The 12,002-nt window shown below is 32.8% G+C and overlaps 2 long non-coding RNA genes across 2 annotated transcripts; both read left to right on the plus strand.

Moving 5' to 3' along the window:
• Positions 1-220: 220 nt before the first annotated feature.
• Positions 221-1,898, plus strand: LOC140431343 (uncharacterized). Its single transcript, XR_011949657.1, has 2 exons — positions 221-609; positions 1,137-1,898. It is a non-coding gene; the product is annotated as an uncharacterized lncRNA (long non-coding RNA).
• A 7,337-nt stretch (positions 1,899-9,235) lies between these two features.
• LOC140431342 (uncharacterized) lies at positions 9,236-11,502 on the plus strand. Its single transcript, XR_011949656.1, has 2 exons — positions 9,236-10,214; positions 10,741-11,502. It is a non-coding gene; the product is annotated as an uncharacterized lncRNA (long non-coding RNA).
• Positions 11,503-12,002: the final 500 nt, after the last annotated feature.

Genomic DNA, 12,002 nt, shown 5'->3' on the forward strand with positions numbered 1-12,002 from the left:
GTGCGTGCTTGTGCGTGTGAGTGTGTATGTGTCCGTTCGGCTTGCAGAGATAAGAATACGGCCGAGGCAAGAATGCCCTGCCTGTCGTAAGTGGCGACTAATTGGTAGGAGTCGAGAGGTGAAGAGTGTATGTGTGTGTGCGTGTCTGCGTGGGTGTGTGCGTGTGTGAGTGTGTGTGTCCGGTCGGCTAGCAGTGATAAGGACACGTCCGTTGTAACGAGTCCGTTACTTAAATAATCGTTTACCTTCTTTTTGTGACTGGAATCTTTTAATTTGATTCTAAATTAAATTCATATTAAAATATTCTTAAACTAAATATTTAAATAACTCCCAGTAAATTTTATTTTCTGATATTGGCATTGAACTGCGCCCTCAGCGGTGAAATTCTGAAAGTACATTTATTCTGCGACGTGTAAAATCTCAACTTGTCACTTGTTAACTGGATGTGAGTGAATAAACATCTCAGAGTAGAGCGGCTGGGAGTCCATTTTTTTTCCCGAATTTAGTTTAAGTTTATTTTTTATGTGAAGAGCTGTTATTTTAGAAGAAACCATTTGAGTTATTTTGTTGTTTTGTACGAGGATATTTTCAGTTGGATCACCCTAGCCGGTAAGATAACATTACAAATAAATTATAAGGAAAAATCCTTTATATCATCCGCCATTGTTAGTAAAATTCAGACCTATTTTAATTTCGTCTTTGATAGGTATTTCATATATTTGATACATGTTATATTTCACCTTATTTCATTAAGGAAAAGTTTTATACCTAAATAAATTATAAGTATTAGATTCTATATCTATCTCAAATTTTTATTTCCTTTCAAGAGTTAAAGTAAACAATTATGTATTTCAATTTCATACCATTTAAACCGGCTAATATTTCTTTTTTTTTCTATTCTATTTAATATAAAGATCATGTTTTCCGTTAAAATTATCTATTTAATATATCCATACATTATAAAAACATTGTCACACCATTCGAAGGTCACTATTTACCGAAAACCATTAAGGTTTTTATTTCAATAAGGTCACTTCCTGACATTTTTTGTATCGCCTTTCAAGATTGATAACCCTTGTGTTTTTCCTTACCTTTTGTATGTACAAAAACTTGGAGTAACACAACTGTTTTTTTAGCCTACTCAAGAATCCAGTTACAAGTCAGGGGAAGAATTATTTTTTAGTTGGGGTTATACTTAATAAGGATAAGGGGAAGGAGTTTCAAGTTGGTTTTTTTATGGGAAATTAAGAAGCAGTTTAAAGGGACGTATTTGTCCAATAGTACCTGATCCAGGGAATACAGGTTTGGTATCTTGTTACCACCTGAGTCCAGTTCTCCACTCTTCGAGGGAAACCGACAGGAAGAACTGACTTATTTTTTTTTATTATCATTCAATTACTTTAAATAATTTTTTTTATGTCCTCTTCAAGGTTTAACTTTTGGTTCAATTTTTAATAACAAAACTATCCTTAATAATAAATATTTTCAATTTTTCCTAAAAAAAAACATTTTATCATTGTAATTTAATTTAATTATTTATTGTTTACCAAGGGATGAGGTTATAACTCTCCCTTGAATTTCTCTTTGTTAGGTTATTGTGTGCACACATATCCCGGAGAATTTTTACTTAAAAACCTAAACAATTTTTGAAGGAAAACTAACTATTAGTGAGTAGTATATAATTATATTTATTATTTATACATTATTATTGGATCTAACTTTTGTCACAATTTGAAATTTTTAAGGGGTATATCAGGGGTAAATTGTTTTATAATTATTCAGGGATTTTACTGTAAATATAGATAAGTTAATTGTATATAAGAGGTGATGGGTCATATATAAGTGTTTAAAATAGTCTGTACATAAAATTGGTATTTATTAAAGTTGGGTTAAAACAATTCAATATTTCAATTAGTCCCTATCTTTCATATTTCAGCAATACAAGATATCTCGGAAGAAAACATTTAACTTCCTGGCGCCCAAACATTCAGTAGAGCAACTTTATCTTTCATCTGTTTATTTCTTGGTGGTTTTCTTGTCATTCGTTCTTATATCTTACGGTCTCTGTAGGGCATGCAAATTGGCCGAATCCCTCTTTGTGTGTCGAGTGGTCATTCTCCTGCATAGTCGCTAGCCAGCATTAATTTTATTATATTTTAAAATTCATATATACCCTTTATTTATTTCTTTTACATAATTTATTTCTATCTAATCTCTTCCATCTTCTGTTATTCCAAATATTAGTTCGTTGGTGTATAAAGGTACATTTTAGAGTTTACCCTTTTGCTACACTGGATAGAGTCACCCAGACTTCCTCTAGCACAATTTTTGCTACATTAACATATTTTTGTTACATTGGCGAGCCCAACGTGGTGCCTATTTTCTCAGTTCAGACCGTACATTCTGTAGTATATTTCTCTTTGCAAAATATTCTTTATTATTTCTAATTTGTTCCTGTTGCTCTTTGTTCATTTTTTTTTAACTTCCTTATTTATTTATCTTTTCTTATTAGATTTACATTTATAGGTATACTTGTATTGCTGCAGTTTACTTATATTCATATTTAAACCCTCACCTTCTTAATCATTGTATACAGTTAACAATCTATTTTACTATTATTGAACTATAAGAATTTAATAATTTAGATATTACTATTTTTATATATATATATATTAGCCAATATTGGTGGGTTTTTATATTCAATTATTTGTTAATCATATACTTGTTGAAACCATTGTGTGTTGCTTCAAGGATTGTGTTATATTTACTTAACTTTACTTAACCATTTTAAAATTTTTGTGAATAACTTTAGATTATTCTTGGATTGATTTTGTGGTGTGTTGTTATATATTTATTTAGATATATATTTTTTTTAAACCTTAGATTATTCTTCGATTGATTTTGTGGAGTGGTAATACATTATTTCCTTTGTCTATTCCTTTATTCATCTATTTTTTTTTCACAATGTCTGCATTCAAGGTAGAACATTTATTAGTCAAGGAATTAGATTATGAGTTGAGAATTAGGGACATCAATATTGATGAGTCTTCCAATGTGGATTTAAAACGCAAACTATTGCGTGGAGCTTTAAGGCAAGAAGAAGGAAACAGAAGCTTTCGACAAATTTCTGCCACAAGTATTCCTTTTCTAGAGCAGCAAGAAGAGATTGATGAGACTGTGGATGATTTGGCTAAAAGGATATCCGATTTTAGAGGGACTGTCCAAGATAGCCTATACTCCAGGCTGATATCACGTCTAGCTCATGTCTCAGGCCGTGTTCATTTATTGTCGTGTTCGAATGAGGAGCAGCAATCTTATAAACGCTCAATTTCAATCCGAATTCTTAGCCTAGAGGGTGAACTTGATTCACGAGTAAATCCAATTGCTACTTCAACTCCTATTTCTCCTGTCCAAGCAGCTAACTCATTTCTACACCCCAAACCTGTTCAGGTACATAAATGGGGCATTACATTTTCTGGTGAAGGTCATTATGACCAAGTAATTTCTTTTTTGGATAGGGTGGAATGTCTTCGAGTATCGAGAGGAGTAAGTGAAGATGATCTTTTTGCAGCTTCTGCTGAATTGTTTACAGGCGCAGCTTTTACGCGGTTTAGAAACAACCGCAATAATTTTTCTAATTGGTCTGATTTGGCTCAGAAACTTAAATCTGATTTTCTACCATATTCTTTTCAAGATGACCTTCTAGACCAAATCAAAAATCGTAAACAGAAGCCAAATGAGTCTGTTACGATGTTTATCAATAACATTTTGGGTATGTGTAGTCGCCTTGAGACTCCTCTAACAGATTCTGCAAAAATTAAGATTATTCTAAAATGTCTATTGCCTTTTTATCACCAACAATTAGCTTTAGTAGACATCACCAGTATAGCAGACATCACCGAGAAATGTAAACGTTTGGAGGAAACTTTATCTTGGTCTTCTCAACCTCCCACCACTTCCAAACACTCTTCTGACTCTTTCGGTCACCAAAATCCTTTTAGGCACCGTTCTTGGCAGTCTAAGGGCCCTGAGCGTAATATCTCAGTTGTAAGTTCTGTAGTGTGCTGGAATTGTCGTGAGTCTGGCCACACTTTTTATGATTGCGGCATCCCTCGTACCCGTATTTTCTGCCACGGTTGTGGTAGGGAAAATACCCTTAAACGAAATTGCTTTAAGTGTTCGGGAAACGAACGATCGGAGGTCCGTCCCCTGAGCGTTTCTCCGTCCACACCCCCATCAGGGAATCAAACCGTTACATCAAGCGAAGTCACTGGTCCAACCACGTCAAGCCACCCAAACCCACCTTCCAGTCGGAAAGGGAAAGGGGTTGTTCCAAAAAAACCAACACACACCACACCAAGTCATTCCAAGAAGTAACTTCTCAATATAATACATTTGATTCGCATAGATTATCTTCCCCAAATATCTTCCCAAATTTTAGTAATAAACATAATAGTAGCAGTGTAGTAGTTCCAGTATCTATACCAGAGTCTACCACAATTCAGGAGGATTCTTTTATTTCTGATTCTTCTTGTTTGCCTATTGCATCCTCTGATTGTGTAGGTAGAGATAATAAGTTTAGTTTAGTACCACTTAAAATTTTTGATCAATCAGATAATAATTGTTTTGATTTGAATTCGTTATTAGTGAGAAAACATAATGATAATAGACCTTATCTTCCTATTAAGATTTTAGGACAATCTTGTTTAGCTCTTTTAGATAGTGGCTCGAACATTTCTGTGATAGGTTCACATTCATTAACTTTACTGAAAAATGCTGAGGTTTCCATTATGCCCATTTCCTCTCTGCAAGTGTCTACTGCAGATGGTACAGTTCAGTCTATTACAGGCAAATTTGAAACTGAAATCACAGTAGCAGATTTATGTAAACAAATTACATTCTATATTATTCCTTCAGTTCAGAATTCTATAATTTTAGGTATGGACTTCTTAAATGCTTTTAATAGCACACTAAATTGTTCTAATTTTTCCTTTTCTATTTCTCAATTTAATCTGTCCTTACTTAGTGCTATTCAGGATTTTACTAGTTTATCTAGTTCAGAACAAAGTCAATTAGAGAATATGATCTCTAAATTTACAACTCTTTCGTCAAAAGACAAATTAGGTCGTACATCCTTAATATCTCACACTATCGAAGTGGGAGATACCACACCTTTTAGACAATATCAGTATCCTATTCCTCAGGCTTGGCAAGTTGACTTGGAAAAGGAAATTGATTCCATGTTAGAGTTGAAGATCATTGAACCTTCCACGTCTTCTTACTGTAGTCCTTTGTGGTTAACCAAGAAAAAAGATGGATCTTTTAGGGTTTGCTTCGATGGTCGAAAGTTGAATAATATTACTACAAATCGGGATGCTTATCCTATTCCCCGAATAGACGTCATTCTAAGTAAACTCCAGAATGCTAGGTATATTTCTTCTATCGATCTATCTAAAGCTTTTTTACAGATTCCTTTGAGTGAAGAAAGTAAAAAGTATACAGCTTTTGCAGTTAGTGGGAAAGGATTATTTCAGTTTGTCACTATGCCTTTTGGTCTTGTTTCAGCTCCTCAGACAATGTGTCGTCTGATGGACTTAGTCATTGGTCCTCAGTTAGAGCCCTATGTTTTTTATTATTTGGATGACATTTTGGTTGTCACTCCTGATTTTTCTCTTCATATGGAAATTTTGGATAAGTTGTTTTTACGTCTCAAAGAGGCTAATTTAACTATTAATTTAGATAAATGTCAGTTTTGTCGTCCTAGTCTTAAATTTTTAGGATATGTAGTCGATAGTAAAGGTTTAAGGACTGACCCTGATAAAGTTACAGCTATCAAAGATTTTCCTATACCTAAGACTACTACTCAAGTCCGTAGGATATTAGGCATGTGTGGATATTATCGTCGGTTTGTGCCGTCTTATTCTACTTTGTTATCTCCACTTACAGATCTCCTTAAAAATAGGAAAAAAGGCCAAACTATTACATGGACTTCAGAAGCCGATGATGCTTTCCGGCGTATAAAAGAAGCTCTTACTAGTGCACCAGTCATGACATCTCCGAATTTTAAAGAGCATTTCTATCTCATGACAGATTGTTCCAACACTGCTTCAGGTGGTGTACTGTTTCAAATGAAGGATGGTTCGGAACATCCAATAGCTTATACCAGCAAAAAGCTCAATAAAGCACAGAAAAATTATTCCACCACAGAGAGAGAACTTCTTGCAATTATCCATGGTCTTGATGCCTTTCGGTACTATCTTGAGGGTCGTAAGTTTACTATTATCACAGATCATAGTTCTTTATTATGGTTACATTCCATGAAAAATCCGTCACAACGTTTGTCCCGTTGGATTTGTAGGCTTTCTGTCTTTGATTATAATATTGTTCATCGCAAAGCCAATGGTGTTGTGGTTGCAGATGCGTTGTCACGTACATTCGACATCAATCTTTTAGATCTGTCCACTTTATCTCCAGATAATTGGTATCGAAAGATGATTCATAATGTCACCCAAGAACCTACTAGATATCCTGATTTCAAGGTAGAGAATAATATCCTGTATAAACATGTAATCAGTCCAGTTGAGTCTTTATCGAATATGTCTGATTGGAAAATAGTAGTCCCAACAGCAAATAGGGATGAAGTCTTGAGAACTTTTCATGATGATGTGACATCAGGTCACTTTGGTTTTTATAAAACATTTAGTAAAATAGCTGAGTTATATTACTGGCCTGGTCTGCGCAACTCAGTTAAGAAATACATCTCTAGATGTAGAGTTTGTGCAACATGCAAGCCGAGTAACCTACCTCAAGCTGGATTAATGGGTTCGTTTAGGAACATTAATTTTCCTTGGCAAATGATCTCTTTAGACCTTATTGGACCGTATCCCCGTAGTTATTCAGGTAATACGTATTGTTTGGTAGTTGTAGATTACTTCACCAAATTTCCTTTAGTTTGCCCTCTTCGTAAGGCTACAACTCCAGCTATTTTGAAGTTCTTAGAGGAGCAAGTGTTCTTACTATTTGGTATTCCCCAAATAGTATCATGTGATAATGGTCCACAATTTATTTCTAAAGCCTTCAAAGATCTTTTAAGTAAATATAAGGTCCAAAAGATATTCTACAATGCAGCTTATCATCCGCAAGCTAACCACACTGAACGTGTAAATCGTAGCATTGTTACTGCTCTTCGATCTTACACTTACACTGATCATAGAGCTTGGGATCAGTACATTCATTCAGTTGCTCAAGCCATTCGAACTTCTGTTCATGAAACCACTCAGTGCTCTCCAGCTTATGTTAATTTTGGTAGGCATATTCCATTGTCAGGTGATTATTTCGGTTTAATTTCTGAAAATTCAACAACTCTTCCTCAAATTTCTGAGAAACTTCACCGTATGGAAGATCTCCAAAACTTACCTCCAATATTCGCTGACATTAGGAAGAAGTTGAAAGCTTCTTACCATAGAAATCAGCATCAGTATAATTTGAGGAAACGAGATTTACGATTTTTTGTGGGCGATCGAGTTTTGAAACGGAATTTTGTAAAATCAAATAAAGGTGATGCCATTTCTGCTAAGTTTTGTCAGAAATATGTTCCCTGTACTGTTGTTAGGGTAATATCTCCTTTAGTATATGAATTAAAAGACAATTCGACGAATAGACGAATTGGTCAATTTCATATAAAGGATTTACTCCCTGATAATACAACAGATGAGGCTTCATCTTCAGAGGAAGATTGACTTAATGTATATTAAGCTAACCTATTCCTTTGATTGTTATTGTTTTGGCTCGGTTTGGTTACGATTTAATATTTTCTTAGATTTTTGTTATTAATCACCAGATTTGATATATCTACAGCTTATACTTTGATTAGTATCTGTTTATAATTAGTTAAAATTATTAAGGCCATTAGAGTGTTTACGTATATTAGATGTTGCATTGGTATGGAACTAAATATTGTAATGCTACTATACTGTGCTATATGTTTATGTGTTGTATAACCTATGTTCCCATTTTGCTTACTTGTTTTGCCAGGTTGGAAAGAATGTTGTAATTTTTTTTATGGATTTGATTCCGTTTATTGGTCATGATCAAGTTATATAGGAACATGTATCTGAATGTGCTATGTGGGATGGTTTTTTGTTATGTCATTAGGAATTTATATAGATAATCAGTATGCATAATTTTAGTACACTCCTATATTATATAGACTATTCTGCCTGTGTATATGTGAATGAATACGTGGGTTCGAAGTTTTAGTTCAATTGTTGGCCCCAGTTGTTCAATGAATTTCGGAATTCACCATTTTCATGACAAGTGTACAGTTATCTAGGCAGTAGAATGTCTTCCATAGACAGTAAATTATTGTTAATGTTAATTAGGATTTGAATATTTAGCTTTAATCCTTAATATTTTCAGACTTTGGTCTAATATAAGAATTGTTCCTTAGCTGATTTATTATTCTTACTTATATAGTTTACTCAATCCATGACATATTCCCTTTACAGCTAGCATGTTTAGATTACAATTATGGATAGTATTTCATATTTTGGCAACAAATGACCATTTATAGTTATTTTCACTTCTTTCCTTAGGCACTTATCTATATTTTGGTATATTGAACTAGGAATTATCCTGTTCTCTTTTATTAATATCAGAACGAATTATAAATCTGCAGTTTCTTCAGAAATTGGTCTACTCGTTCTTGATGTTCTGTTTTTTTATTACTCCTACCTTAACTCTTACTATTTTGCTATGGTTGTTAGAGTTACTGGCACATTAAACTCTTTTTAGTGCTCTTATGTTAGATATTCTTATAAATTTGTTGTAGCTACCTGCTATAGTTATCGAGTATCAGCATAAGTTAATTTTGTTGTTTTTTTTTTAGTTTTTATTTTTGGTCTTTATTTTGGATCCCAAATGTACTGATGGCAGATCATCAGGATGGAATCGATTTTATGGCTGTCCTTTTGTTCAAGCCGTTAGTCCCACATTTTGATCCAATAATTTATTTGATGAATTTTTAGGTTAGGCACATATTACCGGATGTGGGTATATGTGGACCTACCATATTTGGTTTAGTTGGTTATAGTGTGAATTGGGTCATTATTTGCCTGATTGATTATCTTTGGATATGCTACTGTATAAATCTGTTGTCCACTGTATGGTCAATTTTGGATTTACCATCCAATTCGACACTTATATTGTTGTATTTGGTATTTTTATTGTTACTTATATTGTTTTATATAAGTATGTTGGTATTTTTACTATTACTTATTATTGTGTATCGGTCCACCTATTTGCCTGATTGATTATTCCTTGGATATGCTCTTCTATAAATCTGTTGTCCATTGATGAGTCAATTTTGGAACCAGGGTCCGATTTCACATTATTTTGGATTATTTGTATTGAGTATTTGTATTACTAGTCTATACTATGCTATGTTGGAGTTTTACCTTACTTTAACTTTACTCTAAATAGTATGACTTTTTACTTAGTTACATGTGGGTATCTTTAGATGAAACCCTTTCTTTATTCCTACATCACTCATAATCTGTGGTTAATTATAATCATGTGAATCGATGTAGATTGTTTTGGAAATATTTTGGTGAGTTAATATAGTTTATAGCTGTACTTGGCAAATTGTTGCCATGGCTATAATTTTTATATATATAAGTTTATTTTTTCTTCTCGATTCTTGATTGCTCCACATATGGTTAAAGTATTGGTTAACCTACATCTAACCAATCAGTCAAGTAAAAAAAAAAAAAAAAAAATTTTTTCACTAAAAATTTTTTTTCTCCAAGTAAGAGGGGAGTGTAACGAGTCTGTTACTTAAATAATCGTTTACCTTCTTTTTGTGACTGGAATCTTTTAATTTGATTCTAAATTAAATTCATATTAAAATATTCTTAAACTAAATATTTAAATAACTCCCAGTAAATTTTATTTTCTGATATTGGCATTGAACTGCGCCCTCAGCGGTGAAATTCTGAAAGTACATTTATTCTGCGACGTGTAAAATCTCAACTTGTCACTTGTTAACTGGATGTGAGTGAATAAACATCTCAGAGTAGAGCGGCTGGGAGTCCATTTTTTTTCCCGAATTTAGTTTAAGTTTATTTTTTATGTGAAGAGCTGTTATTTTAGAAGAAACCATTTGAGTTATTTTGTTGTTTTGTACGAGGATATTTTCAGTTGGATCACCCTAGCCGGTAAGATAACATTACAAATAAATTATAAGGAAAAATCCTTTATATCATCCGCCATTGTTAGTAAAATTCAGACCTATTTTAATTTCGTCTTTGATAGGTATTTCATATATTTGATACATGTTATATTTCACCTTATTTCATTAAGGAAAAGTTTTATACCTAAATAAATTATAAGTATTAGATTCTATATCTATCTCAAATTTTTATTTCCTTTCAAGAGTTAAGTAAACAATTATGTATTTCAATTTCATACCATTTAAACCGGCTAATATTTCTTTTTTTTTCTATTCTATTTAATATAAAGATCATGTTTTCCGTTAAAATTATCTATTTAATATATCCATACATTATAAAAACATTGTCACACCATTCGAAGGTCACTATTTACCGAAAACCATTAAGGTTTTTATTTCAATAAGGTCACTTCCTGACATTTTTTGTATCGCCTTTCAAGATTGATAACCCTTGTGTTTTTCCTTACCTTTTGTATGTACAAAAACTTGGAGTAACACAACTGTTTTTTTAGCCTACTCAAGAATCCAGTTACAAGTCAGGGGAAGAATTATTTTTTAGTTGGGGTTATACTTAATAAGGATAAGGGGAAGGAGTTTCAAGTTGGTTTTTTTATGGGAAATTAAGAAGCAGTTTAAAGGGACGTATTTGTCCAATAGTACCTGATCCAGGGAATACAGGTTTGGTATCTTGTTACCACCTGAGTCCAGTTCTCCACTCTTCGAGGGAAACCGACAGGAAGAACTGACTTATTTTTTTTTATTATCATTCAATTACTTTAAATAATTTTTTTTATGTCCTCTTCAAGGTTTAACTTTTGGTTCAATTTTTAATAACAAAACTATCCTTAATAATAAATATTTTCAATTTTTCCTAAAAAAAAACATTTTATCATTGTAATTTAATTTAATTATTTATTGTTTACCAAGGGATGAGGTTATAACTCTCCCTTGAATTTCTCTTTGTTAGGTTATTGTGTGCACACATATCCCGGAGAATTTTTACTTAAAAACCTAAACAATTTTTGAAGGAAAACTAACTATTAGTGAGTAGTATATAATTATATTTATTATTTATACATTATTATTGGATCTAACTTTTGTCACAATTTGAAATTTTTAAGGGGTATATCAGGGGTAAATTGTTTTATAATTATTCAGGGATTTTACTGTAAATATAGATAAGTTAATTGTATATAAGAGGTGATGGGTCATATATAAGTGTTTAAAATAGTCTGTACATAAAATTGGTATTTATTAAAGTTGGGTTAAAACAATTCAATATTTCAATTAGTCCCTATCTTTCATATTTCAGCAATACAAGATATCTCGGAAGAAAACATTTAACTTCCTGGCGCCCAAACATTCAGTAGAGCAACTTTATCTTTCATCTGTTTATTTCTTGGTGGTTTTCTTGTCATTCGTTCTTATATCTTACGGTCTCTGTAGGGCATGCAAATTGGCCGAATCCCTCTTTGAGTGTCGAGTGGTCATTCTCCTGCATAGTCGCTAGCCAGCATTAATTTTATTATATTTTAAAATTCATATATACCCTTTATTTATTTCTTTTACATAATTTATTTCTATCTAATCTCTTCCATCTTCTGTTATTCCAAATATTAGTTCGTTGGTGTATAAAGGTACATTTTAGAGTTTACCCTTTTGCTACACTGGATAGAGTCACCCAGACTTCCTCTAGCACAATTTTTGCTACATTAACATATTTTTGTTACACCGTGCCAAGAAGGCCCTGCCTGTCGTAAGCGGCGACTAATGC

The sequence above is a fragment of the Diabrotica undecimpunctata genome, unplaced genomic scaffold (genome assembly GCF_040954645.1).
Source record: "Diabrotica undecimpunctata isolate CICGRU unplaced genomic scaffold, icDiaUnde3 ctg00000582.1, whole genome shotgun sequence".
NCBI lineage: Eukaryota > Metazoa > Arthropoda > Insecta > Coleoptera > Chrysomelidae > Diabrotica > Diabrotica undecimpunctata.